The sequence below is a fragment of the Cherax quadricarinatus genome, unplaced genomic scaffold, assembly GCF_038502225.1.
Source record: "Cherax quadricarinatus isolate ZL_2023a unplaced genomic scaffold, ASM3850222v1 Contig134, whole genome shotgun sequence".
Classification (NCBI taxonomy): domain Eukaryota; kingdom Metazoa; phylum Arthropoda; class Malacostraca; order Decapoda; family Parastacidae; genus Cherax; species Cherax quadricarinatus.
The window spans coordinates 211,137-222,983 of record NW_027195160.1 but is presented as its reverse complement, the minus strand read 5'-3'; positions in this window follow the sequence as shown (position 1 = coordinate 222,983).

Genomic DNA, 11,847 nt, shown 5'->3' with positions numbered 1-11,847 from the left:
CATCACCCGATATGTTTTGACGTAATGTCCTTATAACTATAATTGGGTGGATTCTGAGCGACATTGCTAGAGGCGATCTATCATACATATCTCGCATCTGTTCTATAAAATAATCCCTATAAACATGTAAATACATTCTTAACTCTCTGTTATAAGTTGAAGGAACACTATATTTCCTCACTGTATGTCTACCTCTAAAATTCTGGATATATGTAATAACTTCTGGGCTCTCATCTTCACTATTATGCGTGTCAGACACGTCATGCGAGGTAGTTGCTCTCTCATCATTAATGGGGGCAGAAGTATCCGCACCTCCGCATTGTGAGGTACCAACACTAGCACTCTCACCACCAAGCTGTGCGACAACAGTATCAGGTGTATTTCCTGCAGAGGAAAAAAGTATATCCAATTCATAACCCAAAAAAATAGATTTCAATGAACAGAGGAAAAAAAAAAAGTATATCCAATTCATAACCCAAAAAATATTAAGATTTCAATGAACAGAGGAAAAAAAAAAAAATTTTTACATATTAAGATTTCAATGAACAGAGGAAAATCTTTCACCCTTCACAATTTTTACATAATACGTTTTAAGATTTCAATGAACAGAGGAAAAAAGCATATCCAATTCATAACCCAAAATATTAAGATTTCAATGAACAGAGGAAAATCTTTTCTCGAGTGACTAGCACATTTTCACAACAAAAAGATCACAATTGGATACATACCTGTTTCTATAGCCTTCTTCCATAAAGCATCTACACGTGCCCACTCATTATCCAATTGCAACAACCTTTCATTGCGTTGTACACCGCCTTTCTCGATTACCAACGAACGCCTCCTTCTAATCGATAATCTTCTCTTCACCAATGCTTCCAAGTATTTCGAATATATGTTATCCCCTGTTAAGAATTTCACTTATTAACACACTAACCCAGTAAAAATTTCACTCGTATGCTTCAACAAAAATTAACCCAAATTTCACTCGTATGCTTCAACAAAAATTAACCCAAATTTCACTCGTATGCTTCAACAAAAATTAACCCAAATTTCACTCGTATGCTTCAACAAAAATTAACCCAAATTTCACTCGTATGCTTCAACAAAAAATAAACATGTAAAAACAAGAATTTTCTAAGTACAACTTACCTTTCTCCATGATGTGCGGTTGGAAAAGATGAGGTCCTTTAACTTAATGAGAGGAATACTGTGGGGGAAGATGAGGTCAGTCAGGCTTGACGGATGGAAACACAATCCTCGCTCTGAGAGACTCATTGAGCTTATATACCTTACCCCAAAAGTATTGCGTCATGATTTTTGTACACCCCTCCCCCCTCCGACGCCACCATGTAATGCGGTTCACACCCAAGGTAGAAAAATCACACGCTCTTCTCCTTACCGAACACCTGCGTCAACTCAGGTCAGTCAGACGGCATGTAATGCGTTTCACACCCAAGGTAGAAAAATCACACCTGGGTCAACTCAGGACAGACAGACGGCATGTAATGCGATTCACACCCATGGTAGAAATATTTACTCGATTTCCGAATAGAAACACTTTCCTCGCTCTGAGAGACTCATTAAGCTTATATGGGCCACCCCTTCCCCCCCGACGCCACTGTGTAATGCGTTTCACACCCAAGGTAGAAAATCACACCCGCGGCAACACAGGTCAGACAGACGGCATGTAATGCGATTCACACCCAAGGTAGAACATAACATCTGCGGCAACTCAGGTCAGTCAGCCGCCACCCTAAAGTAACTAATTTCGATGAGGCAGTCCCGCTCCCACATTAACTGCGTCCCCTTATTGAACTAAAAGTATTATATATCTTGAAAACCCATTAACACTTACAGTGTACAAGTCACCTCTCTATGGTAAACACCCTTTTTAGTTCATTCAACTTAAAGAGAGGAAGCTTTTAGATCATTTTAAAAAATAATAAGGGGAAGATGTTGAACTTGACAACATACACATCTGCTGACGTTGATATATTTCGTTATCCATCAAGGATTATCATTGCCGGTTATTCGAATAGTGGCAAATCTTATTTCACATCAAAATTAATAAAGTTATACCATGAGAAATTTCATAACATTATAATATGCGGGGTGACATCACATCCCTTAGAACAAGATTCAGAGATATCTCATAAATTAACATTAAGTAAAGATATTATCGACCCGCAGAATGTCATTGCATCACCTGATGAAAATACAATAATTATTGTTGATGATCTATTTTTAAAAGCTGGTAACAGTGAAATTATTCTCGAATGTTTTACTAAAGGTAGACATCATAATATAAGCATTATTCTGATTACTCAAAATATATTTCACGGAGGACGATATAGTCGTACCATGGCTTTAAACGCCACGCATTTTGCTTTATTTAAAATGAGGGATCTTGGACAAGTAGAGATTCTGGGGCGACAAGTGTTCGGAAAAAATAAGGAATTTGTAAATATATATAAATCTGCTATAAAACGATCACCCTTTGGTTATTTATTCATAGACCTTGCATTAAATACACCAGAAGCATTACAGTTGCGAACCAATGTGTTACGGCAGGATTCCTACGAAATTGTATACCAATGGAGCGAACAAAATTAATTGAAAAGGTTTATAGAGATCCTGGTTCTGCGGGATCATTCTCTGGGGTAAACAGTTTATATACAGCTGTAAAAAAGATCGACCCGTCCATAACCTTGAAAGAGGTCAGAAATTTCTTAAATTCAGAAAGATCATATACTTTATACGTTCTTAAACCTAAGAAGTTTCCTCGCAGGAAAATAATTGCTCCTAAACCCAGAGTGATATTAACCTGTGATTTGGGTGATATGTCTAAATTATCCAGATATAATGATGGATATAAATACATTCTCGTGTGTATCGATGTTTTTTCAAGATATTTACAAGCAGTACTCATGAAAAAGAAAGACGGACCGAGCACTTTACATGCATTACAAAACATATTGGAGAATGAAAAGGCGAAGAATATATCGAGATTATTTACAGATAAAGGCAGGGAGTTTCTAAATAAACAGGTACAGAATTATCTCCAGAGTAAGCATATAAAGTTATATCATGTATTTTCGAAAGAAACAAAAGCTTCCATTGCAGAGAGAGGCTTGCAAACGATGAAACGTAAATTATACAAGTATATGACAAGTGCCAATACATTTAATTATTCAAAAGTGTTAAATGAATTAGTAGATGCGTATAATTCAACTCCACACTCGGGGATTGGCGGTAAAACCCCATTGCAAGTCCATGGTATTACGACATTGAATGATATAAGGAATCAGTTTCGGATAAATTATAAAAATGGAAGATCCAATAAGAAACGAATCAGTAAGAAATTGGCTGTTGGAGACACAACAAGAGTGACTCTTAGCAGATCATCCGCGTTTAACCGAGGGTTTCACACACAAAATACAGAGGAAATATTTAAAATATATAGAATTAATAATTCTCAACCTATAACAACATATCATTTGAAAGATTTGAAAGGTGAAAAGATTAAAGGAACATTTTATCGCGAAGAATTGACCCCAGTCATACCACCTCCAGAATATATTATCGACAGAGTATTGAAACGAAAAAAAATTGGTGGAATTACGCATTATTTGGTATCTTATAAAGGTTATGATTCCACTTTTAATTCGTGGGTCAAAGAAGGAGATTTGTTGAAGGTACAATGAAAAAATCATTATTAGAAAAATTTAAAGAATTAATTACATTACTTAATAGTCTCCCACGCAATCATCGGAAGAGTTTATTACAACAGTTTAAGAAAACACACATAAGTTGTATCAGTGAGATTTTCAAGAATTTGATTAAGAATAAAATACCATTAGACCCTAAAATATTTAAAAAGTACAAGAACGAGATTAAATCACTAGCTTGTAAGAAAATCGGTTTTCAGCGTAAAAAGAAATATTTGCTGAGTATCAGAGGTGGAAATCTTCTTAGTATTATATTACCTCTAGCAGTAAATATTATTTCGAGATTGTTTAATAAATCATGAAAGAATTTTATCTTGTACCAACTTCAGTTATGAATCGGAAACCTCTCGAGTTAGTAAAATCGGAGGGTGATGAGAATTTAGAAGGAGGTGGTGGTGGTGCATGCTTGAAGCGTGGTGTTAAACGCAAGTTTAAGACTACTCCCGCTAGGCAGGTCAACCCACCTGCTCTCACCTCGGTGAAACCTCAGAAAACCCCAGATTTGTCAAGATTCATGCACATAAGAGTGAGTGCGAGAAATATAGAATATGTGAAATCAATGTTGGTATTATTGCAAAGAAATCCTTTGGTGAGTTGGGATGAGAATGGTGACCTTCTTACCCCCATTACTGGACGTAATATTATTGAAATATTAAATGTTTTATCAGAAAACAATGTGAAATCAGCGAGAAGAATCGATTCTGATTACTTAACAGAAATAAAGCATTTATTAAATATATCAGGTATACATTTTGATTTTGTGAGGAATACAAAAGTGAGAAAACAATTATTACATAAAGGAGGCGGTGCAAGGAGAGAAGAAACATCATGGATATCATATTAGGTGAGTATATAAACTCTGTGATGTTATGTTTTTACTCAGTGTGTGTTATAAGAGTGTGGAGATGGCTGAACGTCTTCTATACGTGTGTAGCGATTCAAGTCTCGATTTATTTCCCGCCAATACACCTTCGGCTTTCATTAATAAATTATATGACCCCATTATATTAGATAATAAAATTGATTATGAGGTTGCTCTGAAAAATATAATTTACCCCAAGACGCATTATATACCACAAAAGAATTTGAAGATATGTATTACATATGAGAAATCTACATTAAATAAATATGTCCATAAAATTGATATGAGCAAAATTATTGGAGGTGATATGACAAGGATTTTAGAGGCAATAAATGAGGATATTAACGTAAATCTGCTAATAGCAGTTAAACATATAACGGGTATTATCATCCACAAAAACTCAATTGTGTTCACATATCATCCAGGAATAAACAGAGTGGTTATTAACTTGAAAAAAAAAATTATACTACCTTCTGATATTACCAGTGGTTATGTGGGGTTGGAATTTGATAAAGAAGGAAGCGATATGTTAGGGTTCTCAGGTAATGAAATTTTGTATGTCTTTACCAATAAAAAAGAGATTATTTTTAACGAGTCTGGTGTGAAGGCGGTAAACCCACCCGATCCTGAATCAGGTATTAATTATATGTTAATATATAGTGATTTGATTGATCCCATTAATTTTGGCGATCAGTTAGTATCTCTTTTGGGAGTAGTTGATATTAATACATTAAGATCTAATTATGATCCCACAATGTACAAACCACTTAATAAAAAGATAATTGATCAAGTGAGTATTAAGCTCGCTGATCAGAAAGGAAGGTTAATTCAATATAATGACAAGTGTTCTACTGTATGTGTACTACATTTAAGACCTATAAAACGAGAGTGAATGATCAAGTTGAGTTAATATTGAACGAACCGTCAAGATGAGAACCAGTTTCTCCCCTCCTTCAGTGGAATCATTCCTGAAACTCTTTGATACTTCGAGGGTGAAAGGAGCAGGATTAGATGATATCATATTATATAAAGCTAGAGGGAGGGGCGGAGGATTATTGTCATTTCTCGGCGGGATGGCCAGAAAAGCAATACCATTCTTATTGAATACCTTTGCTCCGGGAGTATTACAATACGGACAAAATGTGTTGAACGATGTTAATAATGGTATTGCATTGAAAAATTCTGCGAGAAATAGAGGTGTAGAAACATTGAAGGGTGTCGGACAGAAGTTATTAACCGGAGGAAGTAGAAAGATTGGATTGAAACGATTGAAATTTAATAATAAAAGAAAGTGGAATATTTAATTAATTTTAGTTTATTGTTAACTGTCATATTGTTAGTATGTCGGCTGGTGCTCTATACGTTACACCAGGGGGGCTCAACGCCCCCGTCCCCACTTATTCTCATTCCATAACTGATGGATTCCCAAAATTACCAGGACATGCCATTATTGAATCCTCAATAGCAGCTAGACGCACATGTGAAGTATTACCAGTAAATCAAGGATCTGATAAATTTCTCGAATTTAGAATACAAAGTTCAGAAGGTCATTTTTTAGATTTAACGAGTCTGGCCTTGGAAATGAACATAAATATAACAAATGAGGATGGGAGTGCACTGGGAGACGGAGATAAGGCCATATTTGTGAACTCTATAAGTCAGACAATATTCAAATCTGTGTGTTTGTATCTCAATGAACAACTTATAGAATCGAATCCATTTTATTCATATACGGGTTATATTAAACTGCTTAAGCATTTATCCCCATCAAAATTAGATACATTGGGAAGAATAGCATTCTTTCGTAATAAAGACACAGCAAGTAGTACTATTACATCAGGTGATTTAGATGATATTAAGAAAGACGAAGGTAAATTAACGAATGAAGTGAATACTTGTTTCCCTTTGATGCTGGATGTGAGTAGTTTTCACGAATATATCCTGGATAGTGTCGAATGTCGATTGAGACTTGAATTGCATTCACCCGCATGGGCAATTATGACTCCATTAAGCGGAAAAACATATAAATATAATATTAATTCCATTAAATTATGGATCGATAAAGTTATTCCGTATACGAATGCATTAATTGCATTGAATTCAAGCATGAGGGCAAACCCGCAGGGGTGTGAATATCTGTTCAAGAAGACATTATTTAAATCATATATTCTAACATCTAATCAAACACAATTGATCGCAGATAATCCTTGGGGACAAGTCATACCCGATAAGATATTTATTATAATAGTTGATATGAAGACATATGATGGAGGATATAATTTTAATCCATTATATTTTCAACATGAAGATTTGAATCATTTCGGGGTTACAATTAATTCAGAAATGATTCTTAATATTGACTGTAAGTTCCCTACCCACGCGAGTAGGTTATATTACGCTACCTTGAAATCTCTGGGTTTGGAGACTGATCATCTGATTACATATAAGAGTTTTCTCCAAGGCAGAACTATATTAGGTGTTGACCTGAGAAGTGAACAGGTTAAGAATGCTATATCTGTCGAGAAGAATGGTAATTTGAGAATAGATATGACATTTGGTAAACCGAAAGATGAGAATAGAATTTGTCTGATGTTTGGTGAAACTAATGCGATTTTAAATATAAATGAAAATAGAACAGTGATAGTGCATACGCGAGTATAGATCATGAATTGTGAAGAGATAAATATTGCCTTGAAACATCATACGGGAAGATACGCCTCGTATTTGGGATGTTTTGCCGCAAATAATATAAATGAAGTTATTATGAGGATAAAAGATAAGCCGGTAATTTTCATCATTAATATATTGAACGATCAAGATGAAAATATTGGTCATTGGATTACTATATATGTGAACAAATACATATTATTATATTTACATAGTTTCGGGGTGGATTTAAAACATTATACAAATATATATGAGAAAATTATATACAAGAGAAATTTCATGTACGGTATTAATCAGAGGATTCAACATGAAAAATCATTGTTGTGCGTCTTATATGCTATATATTTTGTGTATAAGTTAACAAATTATAGCGTAAAGAAAATTATACCATATTTGTTTAAATATTTTGGTAGAAATAAATTAAAGAATGACCAATTTATATTGAAATATGCATATGAGCATTTCAATATACCCTCATGTTCAAGTGTATTTGCTAATAATTCAACCTGGAATTATGAAAATCTGTGTAAAATACTGGAATTATAATACGGTGGGGTAGAGTCGTTTAGAGGCGGGGCGAAAGGTCACAACACTGGTATAAATGTCCGTGCTGGGTCACTCTTTGCATCTACTGTCATTCAAGTAGGGTCAAGGATGAATCCAATTCAGTATCCCGTTGGAGGTGTCTGCGAGGAGGAGAGAAGACTGCATCCCTGTGTATGTTGGAATAATCCACCTGCGGTAAATGGTAAGTGAATATTGAAAAAATCTTTTTTACACATAAATGAGTTTAGAAGTGTAATGTATTAACCAATAAAACTTTTTAATGCATTTAAAGATATGCCTTATTCTTCTTCTAATCGAGAAATTTTTTTTTCTTTGCCAGATGCGAATATAATGCGGTTGTTGGAACTTATTCGCGCAAATCAAATCCGACAGGAGCAAATGATTTGCGAGTTGATGGGATTGTTAGGAGCGAGATCCACCCAACCTCCTACCCATCCATATGGAGATGCTGTTGCTGCCCCTCCTACCAACGAGTCTTCTCCCCGACCTCATGTGGATGTTGAGAATGTGCCTCCTACTCAGGGGGTTGATGTTAACGCTTTTATCCAGGATATGGTAACTCCTACCCACGCCGAGATCCCACCTTCTCCCCAGTCTCATATGAGTGGAGAATGTGTTAGTAGTTGTTATTGCGATAAATGCGTATGGAGCGAGATGGAATATTTTATGACAAATTCCCAACCTAGTTCATGTATGGATGAGGATTCCCCCATAAATTATCCGCCAGCTTCCCCCATAAATTATCCACCAGATTCCCCGGATGAGGATTCCCTCATTTATTATCCACCAGCTTCCCCCCCCAGATGTTTATTGTATAACAGATGAGGAAGAAGACGACGACCCTGAACAAAATGCACAGAAATTCTACAAGAGAAGAAAAATTACTCTACATTGATTTTAGTCAATGAATTGTAGCTTTTTTCAATGAAACTGTATTTGTTTGTATTACCAGAAATGTAATGACTGTATAATAAATAATGAAAAAAATATTGTGTATTAGTGTTATCCTGAAATGTGTCTTTCTGATGATGAAAATGTTTTCCCTATGATGTAGGTACTATATCCCCTTATTAACTTGAATGAACTAAAAGGATCGACAAGATTCAACCTGTGTGCGCGTGACGTCACTACTATGTCCCCTTATTAACTAAAAGGGTCGACAAGATTCAACCTGTGTGCGCGTGACGTCACTGACCGCCGAGTAAACACCCTTCTTAGGTCATTTGACTTGTTTAGACCTGTAGTAAGCATGCCTCCATAGGAGGAGTTCATTTGAATACTTACCCCATAGGGGGGGGGGATTCCAAAAACTTGATCCGAGGAATTGGAGAATTTCGAAAACCCCATAGGGGGAATCCAAAAAAACTTGATCCGAGGAATTGGAGAATTTCGAAACCCCCATAGGGGGGAATCCAAAAACTTGGTAATATTGAGAAATTTTGGGGGGTTGGGGGGTGGGGGTGGAAGGAGGGACAATCCAAAAAACCTTGATCCAAGGAGATGGAGAATTTCGAAAACCCCATAGGGGGGATCCAAAAAAAACTTGATCCGAGGAGATGGAGACTTTGATTTCGAGAAATTTTGGAATGGGGGTGAAAGTGAGAGGGGGAACCTCAAAAATTTGATGCGAGGAGATAGAGAGCACAAGAAAATGAAATTAAAAAAAAAAATCGAAAAAAATCGGAAAAAAATTCGAGGCGCGGGGGCGATCCGGACGACGCTGCAGAAGGCGCAGCAGAAGGCGCGGGCGGGCGCGGGCGGACGCGCGGGCGGGCGCGCGGGCGCGGGGCACGAGGCGCGGGGCGGCGCGAAGGGCGCGGGCGGGCGCGCGGGCGGGCGCGCGGGCGGGCGCGCGACGGGGGTCGCGAAAGGGGGGGGTCGTGGGCGGGGGGTAATGGTTGGGGGGGTCAAGGGTGAGGTAGTCTCGAGGGCGAGGTCAAGGTCAAAACCGGAAGTAACACCTAGGTGTGAAAAGGGGATGCCTCAGAAGAAGGTCCTAGACCGGAAGGGATGTCTCTGTAGAAGGCCTTTTCCGGAAGGAGTCGCTCAGTGGAAGGTCTTTTCCGGAAGGGATGCCCCAGAGGAAGGCCTAAACCGGAAGGGATGCTCCAGAAGAAAAGTTCACTACTATTATATATATATATATATATATATATATATATATATATATATATATATATATATATATATATATATATATATATATATATATATATATATATATATATATATATATATATATATACATATATATATACACAAATATATATATATGTATATATATATATATATATATATATATATATATATATATATATATATATAACACCGTGACTAGCTGAGGACTCGAACACGTGTTGTTTTAGCCCGCCTCATGGAGAGAGAAAATTCACGACGCTCTAACCCATGAGACCACGCAATTCTACGGAGATCACGCACCCAGCAGAGCTAGGTGTTGTACCGTGATCCGAGGACATACGATGGTGAGGGTGCCTCAGAGCTAATTTCATTCTAATCCCCGTTTGGTACTAGCCTCCGCAAGCAGTATATATATTATTGCAACTACGAACGAGTGGTATTTAATCAATAACAACAGGCGAAATTATTTACAAACATTGTCTCTACGACCGCGCGGGGGCGTTGATCCCCGATACTCTCTCCAGGTAAACTCTAGGTAAACGACCACAGCAGGACTCGAATCTGCAAACTCTGTATTAGAGTACACTGTACTTTATCACGGAACCAGACACCAGATAAATGTGTTTGCTTTGTTGTTTGCGAAATGTTAAGCATTTCAAATCTCATTCGTTGTCCACTGCATGTGGCAGGATTTGATGAAATAACTTTGAAAACAAGCTTGGTGCCCAGAGGTTTGGGGAAACATCGTCTAGCTCCGGCTAGGCGCCCATACTTATCTGGGGTCTGGCTTCGCAGTAAAGTACTGTGCACTCTGATACAGAGCTTGTAGCTTCGAATCCTGCTGTGGACGTTGAGAAGTTGAGAAAATGTTTATATATATATATATATATATATATATATATATATATATATATATATATGTATATACATATATACTTTTTCTTATTCTTTTTAGTAATTATTACAGGAAAAGGGGTTATTATCCCATTGTTCCCGGCATTTTAGTTGACTTTTACAACACGTATGGCTTACGGAGGAAAGATTCTTATTCCACTTCCCCATGGATATAAAAGGAAAAGTAATAAGACCAAGAACTATTAAGATAAAATCAAAGAAAACTCAGATGAGTGTGTATAAATAAACATGTACATGTATGTGTAGTGTGACCTAAGTGTAAGTAGAAGTAGCAAGACGTACCTGTATGGGGAATCAAATTCAAAATCGGAATTGACACAGTTACTTTTTGCTAATGATACTGTGCTTATGGGAGATTCTAAAGAAAAATTGCAAAGGTTAGTAGACGAGTTTGGGAGTGTGTGTAAAGGTAGAAAGTTGAAAGTGAACATAGAAAATAGTAAGGTGATGAGGGTATCAAATGATTTAGATAAAGAAAAATTGGATATCAATTTGGGGAGGAGTATGGAAGAAGTGAATGTTTTCAGATATTTGGGAGTTGACGTGTCAGCAGATGGCTTTATGAAGGATGAGGTTAATTGATGAAGGAAAAAAGGCGAATGGTGCATTGAGGTATATGTGGAGACAAAAAACGTTATCTATGGAGGCAAAGAAGGGAATGCATGAGAGTGAAGTAGTAACAAAAGCTTGGGATGTAAATGCTGCAGCGAGGAGGCGGTTGAAGGCAGTGGAGATGTCCTGTCTAAGGGCAATGTGTGGCGTGAATATTATGTAGAAAATTCGGAGTGCGGAAATTAGGAGAAGGTGTGGAGTTAATAAAAGTATTAGTCAGAGGGCTGAAGAGGAGTTGCTGAGGTGGTTTGGTCATTTAGAGAGAATGGAGAAAAGTAGAATGACATGGAGAGCGTATAAATCTGTAGGGAAAGGAAGGCGGAGTAGGGGTCGTCCTCGAAAAGGTTGGAGGGAGGG